At 38.9% G+C, this 15593-nt stretch overlaps 1 long non-coding RNA gene across 1 annotated transcript in view; it reads left to right on the top strand.

The window, feature by feature from the left end:
- The window catches only part of LOC113876652, a 166334-nt gene that overhangs the window by 53893 nt on the left and 96848 nt on the right, over window positions 1–15593 (top strand). Inside the window, exon 2 of the long non-coding RNA XR_003506550.1 lies at window positions 14264–14339. This is a non-coding gene — a long non-coding RNA (uncharacterized LOC113876652). The remainder of the gene's footprint in view (window positions 1–14263; window positions 14340–15593) is intronic.

The raw sequence follows: 15593 nt of genomic DNA on the forward strand, positions 1-15593 counted from the left end.
CCTGATGCAGAGAACTGACTCATTAGAAAAGACCCTGATGCTGGGAAAAATTGAAGGCATGAGAAGGGGGTGACAGGATGGTTGCATGGTATCACCAACTCAATGGACATGAGTTTGAATAAGCTCCAGGAGTTGGTGATGGACAGGGAGGCCTGGTGTGCTGCAGTCCATGCGATTGCAAAGAGTCGGACACGACTGAGCGATTGAACTGACTGGGATAAATCCCACTTGACCAGAATATATAATCCTCTTAATGTATTGTTGGATTTGGTTTGCTAATTTTATATATATATATTTATGTTTATATATTTGACTGTTTTTGCATCTTTAGGATTGTCACTCCTATTGCTTCTAGGGTCTGCCCTCTGGTGGATGAGGTTAGTCCTGAGGCTTGTGAAGGCTTACTGGTGGTATGGACTGATGCCTGTCCACTTGTAGATGGAACTGGTGTTGTCCCTCTGAGGGGCAGGCCTGAGTCAGTGGGTATGTTTAGAGGTGTCTGTGAACTCAGTGTGGCTTTAGCACCCTGCCTTCTGGTGAGCAGGTCTGTGTTCTTGTCCTGCTGTTGCGCCTGAGGTGTTTTAGCACTAGAGCCTTTAGTTTTTTAGGTGGGGCAAGGTCTTGCATCCCTTGATGACAAAATGGTGACCTCTAGGAGAGCTCACACTGAGCAGTATTCTCTGGGGCCTCTGCCCTCAGTGTTCTTGCCTGCACGGTGAGCCACAGCTGACCATCACCTCCCCAGGAGCCTCTTCGAGATTAGTAAGTAGATGTAGCCTTGGCTTCCATGGAGTTATTGCTCTGTATTGTGCTGGGTCCCAGTACATGTGTAACCTTGTGTGCACCCTCCAAAAGTGGAGTCCCTGTTTTCCCCAGCCCTGTGGAGCTTCTGCACTTAAGCCCCACTAGCTTTCACATCCAATTGCTCGTGGGTTCCTCCTCTCAGTGTCAGATCCTCGTGCTGGGGAGCCTGATGTAGGGCTCAGGACTGTCTCTTAGGTGGGAACACCTCTGTGATAGAATCATTTTCTAGTCTGTGTTGCCTACCAGATGTTTATAGGATTTGATCATGTCGTGAAAGAACCCTCTTGTTTTGGCTTCTTTTTTTTCTTTGAATGTAAAATATGTTTTTTGGTGGATTCCAGTGTCTTTTGCTGATGGTTTTTCAGTAGTTAGTTGTGATTTTGGTGTTTTTGTGAGAGGAGGTGAGCTGGAGTCCTTCTATTTGGCCAACTTTTCTAGAATCTAGAGGCTGTTTTTAGTTTGGATGTTTGCAGCCTCTTTCCTCAGTATCTGCTGGCCGTGAAGCTCTTGAAAAGGGATGGGCAGGCATGGTGGTCCTTGTGTGTCCGGGACCGCAGGGACAGTGCTTGGTGCCTGCTCACGCGTCTCATGGTGGCTGCCTGTGTCTGCTCCTCGAGCCCACAGTGGTGGCAGTGACTTGCGCCTGCTCCCAGTGCTCCTGTAGGTAGTGTCCTGTTGACTGGGAGTGCTCACAGGGAAAGAACCTCTTATGGTAGTTGCCCCTCTCCTCATGCACCCCACAGTAATGATGCCTTGCCTCTCTGGTGGCCCAGGCTCCTTCTGAGCACACCCTCAGTTGCCACATTCCAGTGTCTTCGGGTTTCCTCAGCACAGCCAACTCTGGTTCTCTCCATGCACTGGGAGAGGACCCAGTCTCCAACCCCCATCCCCACTAACAGATGAGTCTGTCAGGCTGGGGAGTCCAGGGCAGTGGTGCTGACCTTCTGTGCAGATTACTCCCCATTTTGCCTTCTGCAGACAGTTGTTGTGCTCTCCTCCTAGGCTCCAGAGTTCCCCCTTCATCCAGGCTGATCTCCCTGCATATGAGGAGACTTCCCTGGGTGCTGGAACTATCCCCCTTCACAGCTTCCTCCCTGGCAGGCAGGCTGTCCCAATTCCTTCTTTTTTTCTTTTTCCTCTTGTTGTACCTGGTTATATGGAGGTTTTCTTGCCCTTTTGGAAGTCTGAGGTCTTCCTTCAGTGTTCAGTAGATGTTCTGTGTCAATAGTTCCACTTATAGATGTATTTTTAATATTTTTGTGGGAAAAGATGGGCACCATGTCCTACTCCTTCCCCATCTTGATCCTCTCCCACCCCCAAAATTCTTTTTGAGACATGTTCTTCTCTCTGTATTTGAATTACAGGTACTCGGTATGCATCACACTTTTGTGGGACTGTGCCTTTTATATTTCTAAAAGTCACCTTTTTCTCCCCCAGTAGAGATGACCTGCAAGATAACCACCTCAGTTCTTCCAGGGGTCTTACCATAAGATCTAATAGCCATACCCTTGATTTATTCTTTACTTGGTACCCTGGATTTGGTCTTTTCCCTGAAGCCGTTTCTTAATGGCTTCAGCTTTTATTTGATAAAGTTTTATTTTCTAACCTTGAAATGTCTTCTCAATTTGTAGTCTGTTTAATTCTACCTCTAAAGAGACCACTTCTTTTCATCAAGTTACCACTTTCTCATCTGACCAGATACAACTAGAAACAAGACATTTTGTGCATTTAATATTTTCCCTCAAATTATACTCCCCCAGTCTTTTATTAGCTACCCTATGTTTATTACATAATTTTCTGTCAGGTAATCTTATGCTGCAATTTTACAAAATATTTTGCCATTGCATGAGTCATAATTTCCCCAGTTTTCACTAAAGATTTCCTTGCTATTTTTACAGCTTCTTCTTAAAGTTTCCTCACTACCTGCTTTCTGGTTCCAAATCTACTATTTTATATTTTATTAGTAGATTTTTACTCCTGGAGCACCCACTTACATCTTACCATCTATATAGGTTCACTTTTGCCACAATAATGCCCCTGATTCAGTGGCTTGAAACAAAAGTATTTCTTCTCATACATCTTTGGATGAGTTGATAGACGTAGCTTGGCTGCAAACTGGAATTTGAGTCCAGATTAGGTCCTCTTCCTTGGACCAGCAGTACAATCAGGACATATTTTTGTTTTCTTCTTTTTATTTTTAAAAACATGTATTTATTTGGCTGTGCCAGGTCTTAGTGGCAGTCAGGATCTTTGTTCTTCCCGCAGGATCTTTAGTTGTGACATGAAAGTGAGAATAGCATTGAAACATGTATAATATCATGTATGAAACGAGTCGCCAGTCCAGGTTCGATGCACGGTACTGGATGCTTGGGGCTGGTGCACTGGGACGACCCAGAGGGAGGGTAGGGGAGGGAGAAGGGAGGAGGGTTCAGGATGGGGAACGCGGGTATACCTGTGGCGGATTCATTTCGATATTTGGCAAAACTAATACAATATTGTAAAGTTTAAAAATAAAATAAAATTAAAAAAAAAAAAAAAGAAAGTGTTAGTTGCTCAGCCGTGTATAACTCTTTGTGATTCCATGGACTGTAGCCCGCCAGGCTCCTCTGTCCATGGAATTCTGCAGGTAATAATACTGGAGTAGGTTGCCATTCCTTTCTCCAGGGGATCTTTCTGACCCGGGGATCGAGTCTAGGTCTCCCACACTGCAGATGGATTCTTTACCATCTGAGAGTTGCGGCATAAGAACTTTAGTTGTGGCATGTGGGATCTAGTTTCCTGACCAAGGATTGAAGCCAGGTCCCCTGCACTGGGAACACAAGAGTGGTAGCCACTGGACATGACAATGGTAGAAGCATGAGCAAATTCTACTGAACAAGCACATTTCAAATCTCTGTATGCAGTGTAGCTACGAACATCTCAAGGCCAAAATAAATGTTATGACTGAACCCAAAGGTAAAGCTCAGGGAGGTACTCCACCTCTAGTGGAATGAAGAGCAGTCCCATGGCAAAGGATGTAGACACTAGAAGGGGTGAAGAACTAGGGTCAATAATACAGTGTCCCCCAAAATTTAAACAGTAACCAAAAGAAATATGTGAATGCTGTATTAAGATCATATGAAGTCATTTAAAGTATCATTAGTTGTAAATAGTGACATTTCTTGACGAAATACTTAATTTACCTGGAAGCTAAAATAATTCTAAGTAAGTATGTCCCTAATAACACAGCCTCAAACTGTAGAAAACAAAACTTTATGAGACAAAAAGGAGAAATACGGAAACTCATGATCACAGTGAGTGATTTTATCACACCATTCTCAATGACTTTTAGAATAAACAGACAGAAATTAATAGAAGGAAAATGTGAACAACTCACTTAACAGTTGTGACTTGTAAAACTTCAGAATTCATGTTACAACTACATAATACCCATTTTTTAAAAAACTGAAGTATAGTTGATTTACAATGTATTAGTTTCAGGTGTACAGCAAAGTGACTAGATACATTTAGATACGTGTTCTTTTTCAGATTCTTTTCTGTTATAGTTTATTGTAAGATACTTAATATTAGATTCCTATGTTATACACTAGGTCCTTTTTGTTTATTTTATGTATAATAGTATCTGTTAATCCCAAACTTGTAATTTATCCCCTTTGGTAACCATAAGTTTGTTTTCTGTGTCTGTTCCGTTTTGTAAGTAAATTCATTTGTATCTTTTTTTTTGTAGACTCATATGTAAGTGATATCATATGATATTTGTCTTTCTCTGTTTGACTTTTAATACCCATTTTTAAAAAATGCACACAGAATAGTTTAAAAACTGGACTGTAGTTCTATCACTAGAAATTACAGAAAAAGTCAAAATATTGAAAAAGAACAGTATATTCTCAGATCACTATGGACTTAGACTAGAAAAGAGTATCATGCTTAGAAGAAAAAGAGAACATTTTTAGAAGGAAAATTTTGGCTATAGAAGTGTATATTAGAAAATAAGAAAAGCTGAAAACTCAATGATCTAAGCATCCATCTGAAGAGGGTGGAGAAAAAAGAACAAAACCAAAGGAAATTAGAAGAAAAAAAATAATAAACAGACATTCAACAAATCAATAAAGCCAGCAATTGTTCCTTTATATAATAAAATTGATGCTTATTACCAGGCAAGTTTCACCATAAACTCATCATTTAAAAAAAAAAAAGAAAAGAGATAACTAGCTAAAATCAAGCATTACAAAATGAGGAACCTTACTCTACATCCTAATTCAGTATTTGGCAACCTGTAGTAATATTAACAGTATTCTGCTTGTGACATAACTTTTCATTGTTGCATGAATAATCTATACTACTCATGTATATAATTTAGAAAAATGGATAAAATAAAATATAGTCCCACTACTTAGGAAAAAGTATTTTCAATCCTAGATGCATGTTGGAAACACCTAGAATGCATTATTTAAAATATTGACACCTAGGCCCCTTAGAGAATCAGTTAAATCAGAATTTCTAATTGTGACCCTATATCAGTTTATTATTTCAATTCCTCTCTTGGTTTTAATATTTAGTCATATTTGTGAACAACTTGATATAGGAAACGATGACATTTTGATGTTATCCTTCCTGTCATTTTGCTTATATAGACATACACTATGGAGTTTTTTCGGAGAAGGCAATGGCACCCCACTCCAGTACTCTTGCCTGAAAAATCCCATGTACGGAGGAGCCTTGTAGGCTGCAGTCCATGGGGTCGCGAAGAGTCAGACATGACTGAGCGACTTCACTTTCACTTTTCACTTTCATGTGTTGGAGACGGAAATGGCAACCCACTCCAGTGTTCTTGCCTGGAGAATCCCAGGGACAGGGGAGCCTGGTGGGCTGCCGTCTATGGGGTCGCACAGAGTCGAACACAACTGAAGCAACTTAGCAGCAGCAGCAGCATGGAGTTTTTTTAATAACTAGATTCTTATTAAATATGCAACTTTGAAACCTTTTCAAGTTTAAAATCTAAACAGATTTACCAATGTGTCATAAACATCTTTCCAAACTAGTGAATGTACTTCTTCTGCTGCATTTTTAATAGTTATATAGTATTTCATTATAGGGATTTATTATCATTTATGTAACTAATCCACAATTATTGGGCACTTAAATATTCAATAGTATAAACACAGTGCTAAGAAATATCCTTATGAAAGTACATTTCACACATCTATAAAAATCATTTATTCAAATACTTTTGTACCAGTATAATGCAAATAGTTTGTGACAATTGGTAACTAAATTTTCATCTTAGGTGCTCACCTAGATATCATGTTGGTTATTTAGGTTGAAAGAAATACAGTAATATATTTTATCTTACTAACTTTATCATCCCTAACCCAGTGCATGATATACAGGAGACATATAGTACTTGTTGAATAAATGAATAAATTTAATTTTTGGTGCTAACTTGAATTCCTAGAGTATGTGGACCAGTCACATTCAAAAGAAAGGTACCTTGAGAGCATATCCGGTATGAGAAGCCAAACTTGGAATTTGTAACCCAAAATCTTTTACTTTCAAATTAAGAAATGAACTAGTTATTGAGATCTTTGCTCACGTAGCCATGACACTTTAAATATGGCCATTTCAGCATATATGTTTTAAGCTACCATTTGTTGAATGTTTTATATCCATTATCTTATTTAATCTTCCCAACCATCCTATATAGTGAATACTACTGTTATCTTCATTGGAAAGGCGCAGTTCAGAGAGGCAAGGTGAGGTGGCATGCTTAAGGTCACAGAACCAGCAAACTTCAGAATGAGGAATTCATCTCTGGTTTGTCAGGCAGGGAAAAAAAGAAGCACTCTTATTTTTAACCACTGTGAAAAGAGAAAAGTCGCTTAGCCATGTCCTGCTCTTTGCATCCCCATGGACTATACAATCCATAGAATTCTCCAGGCCAGGATACTGAAGCCTCCAGGCCAGAATACCAAATACTGAAGCCATTCCCATCTCCAGGGGATCTTCCCAACCCAGGGATTGAACCCAGGTCTCCCACGTTGCAGGCAGATTCTTTACCAGCTGAGCCACAAGGGAAGCACTTTAACCACTGTACCTCTTAAGAAGTTTGGCTTTGTGATGCATTGAAGTATAATTTTTTATGTTGCAATTAAAAAATAACATCCTTACAATACCAATGCATGATGATGGAGAAATACTTGAAAATTCAGATAAATAAAAAGAATACAAATTATGCCTAAACTAATTATAGTATCTTTTGGGAGAGCAGTGAAGTGAAGTGAATTCTCCAGGCCAGAATACTGGAGTGGGTAGCCTTTCCCTTCTTCAGGGGATTCTCCCAATTCAGGGATCAAACCCAGGTCTCCCACATTGCAGGTGGATTCTTTACCAGCTGAGCCTCAACGGAACCTCAGGAATACTGGAGTGGGTATAGCTTGTCCCTTCTCCAGGGGATCTTCCCGACCCAGAAATTGAACCGGGGTGTCCTGCATTGCAGGTAGTTGCTTTACCAACTGAGCTGTCAGGGAAGCCTAATACTTGGGAGAGCATTACTTTTTTTCAATCTAAAGTATTTCACACTCTGACATCACATTTCCCATCATTCATTTTTGCTTACTATCTATAATCTTAAAATTTGGGTACTTAACATGCACGGAAGCAGCACAAACAGCATGTATATTTTAACTGACCATTGGCTATTTTTCCCCCAAGCATTCATCCATTGATAATTCAATCATAGATTTTTATTAAACTCCTGTTTTGTTCCATGCATTCTGCTACATTTTAAGAATTCATCAGTGATCAAAAACAGACATGGTGCCTGCTCTCATGGAACTCTCAGTGGATATGAAGAGTGTGATATGAATAAAAAATGACATAAATAAATGTAAACCTGTCATTATAATAAACACTATGCAAGAAAAGGATGTGAGTTTGTAAGAGGAGAATGTGACCTAGTCAGAAAAGGCTTTCTTGATGATAAGATAATAAATAAGCTGATATTTGAAGGAAAGGTCTTTAAGGAAGGAGGAGCCTTCCAAGGAAAGGTAATATTTGCAAAGCCCTGAGGGGCCTGGTGGGCTGCAGTCCATGGTGTCGCTGGGAGTTGGACACGACTGAGCAACTTCACTTTATTTTTTCACTTTCATGCATTGGAGAAGGAAATGGCAACCCACTCCAGTGTTCTTGCCTGGAGAATCCCAGGGACGGGGGAGCCTGGTGGGCTGCCGTCTATGGGGTCGCACAGAGTCGGACACGACTAAAGCGACTTAGCAGCAGCAGCAGCAGAGAAAAAGGAAACCTGGAAAATGAGGAATATAGAAAGAAAACTGTTATGGCTAAGAATACAGACAGCAGCTGGAGACTGTTATATGTGACTGGAGAGGAAGGTGTGGAATAAACTATGCAAAGGTCCTGAGGCAGGATCATACCTGGTATACTCGGGGAGCAACAAAGATCCCAGCATGGCTAGGATGGTATAAACAAGGATGGTAGAAAGTGAAATTAGAGCATCAGTAAGGTGCTAGATAATCTTGTAATGCTCCCCAATAGCAGTTTGTGCAGTTATAGGAATGTTCTATATGTGCTGTCCACTGATAGCCACTGTTCACTTGAAATTGAGCACTCAAAACTATAGCCAGTACAATTGAACTCAATGCTTAGTTTAATTTAAATTTTAATAGCCTCTAGCTGCAATGATGTCCAATATAGTGGCTGTTGAACACTGAAAGTGTTGCTAATGTAGCTGGAGAACTTAATTTTAAATTTGAATTAAAATTAAATAGGCTAGTGGCTACCATGTTGTACAGTACAACTGTAGCCTTCTGGCCTTTGACTTTTACTCTAAAATTAATTTAAGTTGCCAAATTTGTCTTTTGTTTTACTTTTAAGTAAAGTAAGAAAATTTTCTTCTTTGATAGGATAAATGCGATGTGAAGGTATGCTTGCATGCATGCTCAGTCACGCCTGACTCTGCAACCCTATGGACTGTAGCCTGCCAGGCTCCTCTGTCCATGGGATTCTCCAGACAAGAATACTGGAGTGGGTTGCAATTTCCTCCTCCAGGGGATCTTCCCGATCCAGGGATTGAACCCTCATCTTAGGTCGCCTGCATTGGCAGCTGAGTTCTTTACCAGTAGTGTATAAGTAAACCTAAATAAATACATCATTTTCCTGACACTCGTATTTAATTGATATCTTGAGATGTACCTCAGAAGATGAAAATGTAATTAGAGCATATCTAACTTTTTCTTTCTGGGCTTAGCTTAACTGTCTTGTCTTCATTAAAGCCATCCCTGACCCCCTGCTGAGGAGGTAGGTCCTACCAGTTAATATTCTCATAGAGCACTGCTCTTTCTCTTCATATCTCTTGCCAGATGTTTATTTATGTAGATATTTGTATAACTATGTAATATCTTTACCACCACCCCTAACCACATATAGAATTATTATCTAAGGCAGAATCTTAGTAAGCCCTTAATGAATATTTGATAATAGAGTAGATGAATAAAGAAATGAATAACTATTTAGCATTCTTTTCTCTAATATTGGAGAAGGAAATGGCAACCCACTTCCCTGCAAAATCCCATGGACAGAGGAGCCTGGTAGGCTACAGTCCATGGGGTTGCAAAGAGGCAGACACAACTGAGCGACTTCACTTTCTTTCTTTCACTTTCTCCAATATACTGATCCATCGGTACTACTAACCCCTACCTCTGAACATGTAGCTTTAGGGGACTCCCTTTAACCATTTATTCATCCCATTTGCTTAAACCTTTGATAAGCATAAGTGTCAATATCATCCTAATCCATTAAGCAGTCTTTATTGAGAGATTTTTTTCCTACCCAGTTAGAAGGAATTTAACCATCTTAAAGTAAGATCCAAAAGAACTTGTAAAAGGTTGCTTGGTGAACTGTGTGGCTCAGAACTGAATTACTCTACAGTAACAACCCACAGTCTGTCCCTCAGCTTTCATGTAACTGGTATGATTCTACTTTATTTCAAATGAATTGCCCACTTTGAGACAGGGAAGTAAGGTGTATGACAAATGGCAGTTACCTCATGACATTTTGTTTAGCTAGCTTTACACAATTCCATCATCTTTAGGCTGCTTAAGCATGTATATGCCCTATGTTGAGTTTGTCTTTGGAATTCAGTCTCACCAAGAACCCTCAGTTCTGGTTCTGTAGCACCTGACACTGACTTTCAGTTACTTTGGTTCGCAGTGGGACTGCTTTCTCTACTACATTTGAGAGTAGGAGGACTGTCAGAACATCTTAGAATAATTTCTGAATTGTACTAAAAAATAGAAGCATATCATTGAGTCATTTCCTCTCATGAAACATACGTGATAGTTAGGCCTGAAGTGAGCATCCAGTGACCTGGGTTTCACTCTTAGCCTGCCTCCAGCTTACTGTATCACCCTCATATACTTAATCACTCTGTGCTTCCACCTAGAACTTGCCAAGAGAATCTCTTTTAATCCCTACCTCTTACAGTAATATTAGAAATAATAAAATGATTCACCTCTCTGAAGCTTACTAAAATCCTTCAGAACAAAGTCTGTACAAAGATTGTTGAATATATATGTATAGCATTACTGCTATTTCAAGCCAGGAAAAACAGTAGCATCTATTCAGGTCACCACCTCAGGAGGCCTCTTAAAAACAGGTTGACTCAGCTATGTGATAGCTTATGATTTTTTATTGATATATGGTTCTCCTTTTCTGCCAAAGAAAAACCTTGAGTCTGGAAGGAAGAATTAAAAATAGGAGCTTCCTGGGAAACTAGTGTCACAACGAACTGTATATCAGTTTGTTCTTTAAGCAGGTATGGCAATTACCTTGGAATAGTAGGCCTTTATATTTTTTCTTAAGTGTTTTTCTTTATGCTTCATCATTCCTGACGAAAGAAACAAAGTAGTTAAGAGAAAAGCTATAAGTTGTTCTGAAAAGACACCAACTTCCTCAGGAAAGTAGTTGTCTCCAGCAATGCTCTGACCACAGGGTTGAGAGCTGCACTGGTCCAGTGAGTAAAGCATGGCCTTTTTGAATCATAACATGCTGTATGTTTTCTATTCCCACTGCTGCTGCCAGGATTTATTATCTCCTGCCCTGGGAAATCATAGCGCGCACGCGTGCACACACACACACCCACCCCACCCCACACCCTCATCCCTGTCCAGTGCACCCAGTGGGGGGGAGGGGACAGAAAAGACAAAGTCATTTATATAATGTGTCTCCCTGCTGAGCCCCTAATGGCCGAAGCTTTTGTTCTGCATTCAGTGGCTGCATGTGATGGGCAGGAAGCCGCAGTCTCCCTTTGTTCCATGGCCTTATTCAGCAATTTAGATCCATCATAAAAATCAAATATGCATGTTGCAATCGCCTTGCCTACAACAGCTTCAATTTTCACCTTTCTTTAATTTGAACTCCACAGGGGAAGAAAGAGAAGGAAGGGAGAAAGGGAGAATGAGGGAAGGAAAAAAATTGCTTTGTGTTTTTGCTCAGTGGACTGTGAAAATAGGCAGTAATGAAAAAATATATTTTAATCTCATGATGCATCCCATTCAAAACAACATATACCAACCAAACCAGGCCAGTAGAATCCCTTCTGAAAATGCCCTCAAACCATACCAGTTGGCTAAAGTTCCAAAACTGGATGTGAAATGATAGGAAAAGAGAAAAGCATGAGAGTATTACAAAAGATTAGAAACAGGAAGACTGAGAAGGCTGGCTTTTGGGCTTGAGAAGTCATCCTGTTCAGGGAGGTGACATCTACACCACTTTTAATTATAGCCAGAAAGACTGTTTTACGTTCATATGACTGTCATGAATTTCTTTTGTAAAAGAAATGATTTGGGGAAAGGGTTCATAGAGGGAGTGAGAGTTTACATTTAAAGATATATTTCCTCTCCAAATAAAAATGAACACATTGACAGAGATGTTTTTGTCCACTTATTGATTTGCACACTGTTTTTAAAAATTTCCCAGAATTTCAAAGGATATGTTCCCTGGGGTTCAAATAAATTTGCATCAGCAGCTTTGATATTGATTATTTAGAAAAATACAGAAAATCTTCACCTATTTCATTATTAAACTTAAGTGGTGACTTTACAGAAGACTTTGTGCCCTAATGTAAACAATATGGCCAATATTTATCTTACTTATTAAAAAAATAAAAGATATGAAGAACTATGCCTCTTTATGCCTGGTTTCACTTACTAATACAGATTTTGAAGGCTTAAGCTAAAGTTGAAGCTGACCAGTTTTGAAGAGTCTTTGCCTGTTCTAATAAATGGAGCTCTTTCAGGGTAATTCCAGGGAGATTTGCTGGAGGCAACATTAGACAGACATTGAACATAATATAGGATGGATGCACACTGAAAGAGTGATCTTGGTGATCATTCAAGGTTGAAAAGCCTTTGATTGTCTTGACTGGAGCTTCTAGAAGATGTACTGAATGAGTCTGGGATCAAAACCAATTTCACAAGTTTGATCCAGTTGTAATATGGAAATCCACCAGATTCTGCCATGACTAATTAGAGATGTGTGAAGAAGGTTTCTCTTTCCCAACATTATTGATTTTCCTTTCAAACCCCCCAGTTTCACAGAGAAAATCTCTGGCATTTAAAAGTGTTCAATTTAGTACAGTTCACTGATGCATGTAATCTTTGCTAACTGCATCCCATTTTCTCTGAACTTGGTTTTTCAGGCCCTCTCATGTTCTGAATGTATTTTAAATTTGCTTTAGGTTTTGAGTGAAATAAAAAATGTGCCCAGGACATGTGAGCACTGAGAATAAATTTAATATTGGTTTTTATTTTAGTTGTAATTTTCCCCTTCCTTCCGTTGGAAATACAGGAAAATTTTCATGCCCATAAAAAAAGTGTAGTTTTAAAACATAGATTCTGCACAATTTAAGCTTACATATGAGTCAAGGGATTTATGTCTTGAATCTTATCTGTTCTGGAAAAAGTGAGAAAATTAAGATGGCTAATAGTACTTGGAAATTTTTAACATTGGAGGAAATCTGTGATTGAATAGTATAACTCAGGCAAAAGCTATGGCTATGGCCATAACTATGGCCTTAACTCCTCTCTCCCCACCCCATCTTTTAACACTGCCCCACATCTCTTAGAATATTGTGAACAGATAGACTGGAAGGAAAGTTATGACCAACCTAGACAACATATTCAAAAGCAAAGACATCACTTTGACAAAGGTCCTTCTAGTCAAGGCTATGGTTTTTCCAGTGGTCATGTATGGATGTGAGAGTTGGACTATAAAGAAAGCTGAACACCAAAGAATTGATGGTTTTGAACTGTGGTGTTGGAGAAGACTATTGAGAGTCCCTTGGACTGCAAGGAGATCCAACCAGTCCATCCTAAATGAAATCAGTCCTGGGTATTCATTGGAAGGACTGATGTTGAAGCTGAAACTCCAATACTTTGGCTACCTGATGCGAAGAGCTGACTCATTTGAAAAGACCCTGATGCTGGGAAAGATTGAGGGCAGGAGGAGAAGGGGATGACAGAGGATGAGATGGCTGGATGGCATCACTGACTCAGTGGACATGGGTTTGGGTGGACTCCGGGAGTTGGTGATGGACAGGCAGGCCTGGCGTGCTACGGTTCATGGGGTCACAAAGAGTCAGACACAACTGAACGACTGAACTGAACTTATACCCTGTAACTTCTCATTAAAGTCCGGTCCATATGCCATTTTGTGTTTTCAACTTCTCTCATATGAGGAAAGATGCTTAGACAGATGTATCAAATGATAAACACTGCATATTGGAGAGTGAAGCCTTTTCTCTTTGAATTTAAGATTATTTAATGTGTAAGGTTTATCTTTAATTGAACATTTTCCTCTCCTCTTTCATATGGGAACTTTTTAACTTTTGGTCCTTCGTTTGTTCTTCTTAAATAAATTGTGGAAGCCATAGAGGTAAAAATTGTTTGACTATTTTCTTGACCAGTCTTCCTTTTCAGGCCACCTGGTTTACATTTCAGGTCATTCCAGCTGCTAACATTATTCTTGCCTATGCTTTAAACATAAATGTTAGATATCTTTTCCCTTTAAGATCTTAGAGTCCTCACAGTGCCTCTTTCCCCTCCGTGTTAAATACATGTTGAACTAATGACAAGTCTCAACATAAACAGTCTGTATATATAGATTCTGTCTCTATATATACAGTTTTATAGAAATTTAGGGTATAACCTCTAGAATTATACTTCTCTGTTCAAATTCTGTTTCCATCCTTGACCAGCTCTATGACCTTGGGAAAGTTAAACCTTTGTATTTTCGTTTGTAAAATGAGTATATGAGAATAATAGCGTCTGATTCATAGGATGGTGAGAGTTAAATGAGATTCTGTGAAATGTTGTTTCAGGTTGGGTTCCTAGGGAAACAAACTCTCAGGTCAAAGTTAACATTCAGGATGTTTCTTATTTATTAGGGATTACTCTTTGGATTAACACCTGTAGGAAATGAGCTGCACTGCATCCCAGCGAAGACCTCAGCCAACCCCACAGGTAAGTTTTTTCAATGAGACCTGGTAGTTGAGGGCTGTCTTCTTTTGGAACTCCCATCAACTAGTCCAATAAGTCCTTCATTCCTGAGGGGGATCTAGGTCACATGTTACAGTGTCTTCCAGAAGTTATTTAGTGAGTGTTCAACAAGTATTAGTTATATGGCAGTACCAGCATATATTTACAGGTGAGACCATTCTCATTTTTCATGACCCCAGTCAGTTGCTCCCATTATATATTTTGATTACAAGGGGCAATATAGTGTTGTGGTAAGAGCATAGCTCTGAAACAGGACCTCCTGTGTTTGAGTTGCATTTCCCCAACTCTTTTAATAGTGCCTACTAGCATGTGATATACTCTATTGTGCTTATTGTTGTTAGTATTTTCTTTTTTCTCAAGTTAAACATGTAGTCAGAAAGTACTTTGGAATCAGAGAATTCTTAGTTTAAAACCCAGCTCTTTGACTTACCAACTCTTTTGATCATGGGCGAGTTATTTAATGTGATACTCAATTTTTACGTGTGTAAAATAGGAATAATGATGTCCTTAAAAGAATGCACTAAGAATATAAAGGTGTTACAAGCCTCTGTTTCAGTTCCTTATCTGAAATACGGAAATATCTTATACTTGCGATGTTGTAAAGACTGTACATTACGTGAGTTCATATATGAAAAGCACATAGAATGATGCTTGACATGAGGTACACATTCAGTTAAGTGTTAGCTATACGACAACTGCATAAAGCCCTCTACATAGTGCCTTGCAAATAATGAGCACTCAGATACTATTTTTGGAGTCCGTCAAGGATGTTTAATTCTTTCCATGTAGCCTTTATTTCCTATTTTATCTGGCCTGCTGTTCCTTTGTTTTTGATTTGTTATATATATATAATATATTATTATATATATTATAATACTATATTATTATATAGTATTATATATTATATAATAATATATATTATTATATTATATATTATAATAATATAAATAATATGTATAATATATTATATATATAAACCTTTGTTTTGATTATTCCTTTCCTCTTCCCTCACTTCCTTAGAGTTCTAGGATGTTACATGTAGATCAACATTAAATCATATTTTTGTAACACAAAAAAAGTTACTTTTTTTGTTCTTGAGATAAAAAAACTGATCAGGGATTAAACATTATCTTCAGGTACAGGAAGGCTCTTGTTATGGAGATGATGGTTGCCAGTTCTTGTCCATCTTCAGGACAGAAGAGAAATAGACTTAAATGT

Source organism: Bos indicus x Bos taurus, chromosome 18 (assembly GCF_003369695.1).
Source record: "Bos indicus x Bos taurus breed Angus x Brahman F1 hybrid chromosome 18, Bos_hybrid_MaternalHap_v2.0, whole genome shotgun sequence".
NCBI classification, from domain to species: domain Eukaryota; kingdom Metazoa; phylum Chordata; class Mammalia; order Artiodactyla; family Bovidae; genus Bos; species Bos indicus x Bos taurus.